Raw genomic sequence first — 569 nt, 5'->3', positions numbered from 1 at the left:
GCACCCGCCGCGGCTGGAGGCGAACCCCCAAACTCCCGGCGCGCCCGCCGTCCCGCCCTCAGATCCCAAAGAGGACCGGGTCAGGGAGGAAGGTACCGGGGAAACCCATGAGGCCTGTGCCAAGGGGCTTCTCATCATCTCGCTTCACTCCCCATTTTCTGAAAGTGTGCCCAGAATTTGCAAGCCACACCCGATAGATCCATTCAGCCTGATCACACAGCCGGTTGGTTTAGAGCTGATTTTTTTCCCCCTCCTAGACCCCCAGGGTGAGAAACCCTTTGAAACAAGCTAGGAGGATCGGCCAACAGCTGGCTAAGTTTCAGGAGCACCCTCTTCTGCCCTCCTTGCCCTCCAGGGAAGACTCGGGATGAGGAATCCCTGGGGAAAACGCTGAAAGGCGCTGCCTACAGCAGGTGAAGCTTGGGAAGGACCGTCTCTACTCTCCCTTTCCCTCCAGGGAAAGACGGAAGCACGACACTTGCTCCATTACTTTGAGAAAAGCCTTTTATTCGCCCTAGCCGTTTGCACTGAAGCCCTGGTTAAGGTCCTGGACCTACCCCCCCCCCCCC

Source organism: Bison bison, unplaced genomic scaffold (assembly GCF_000754665.1).
Source record: "Bison bison bison isolate TAMUID 2011002044 unplaced genomic scaffold, Bison_UMD1.0 scf7180017864160, whole genome shotgun sequence".
Lineage (NCBI taxonomy): Eukaryota > Metazoa > Chordata > Mammalia > Artiodactyla > Bovidae > Bison > Bison bison.
Note: the sequence above shows the minus strand (reverse complement) of the source record.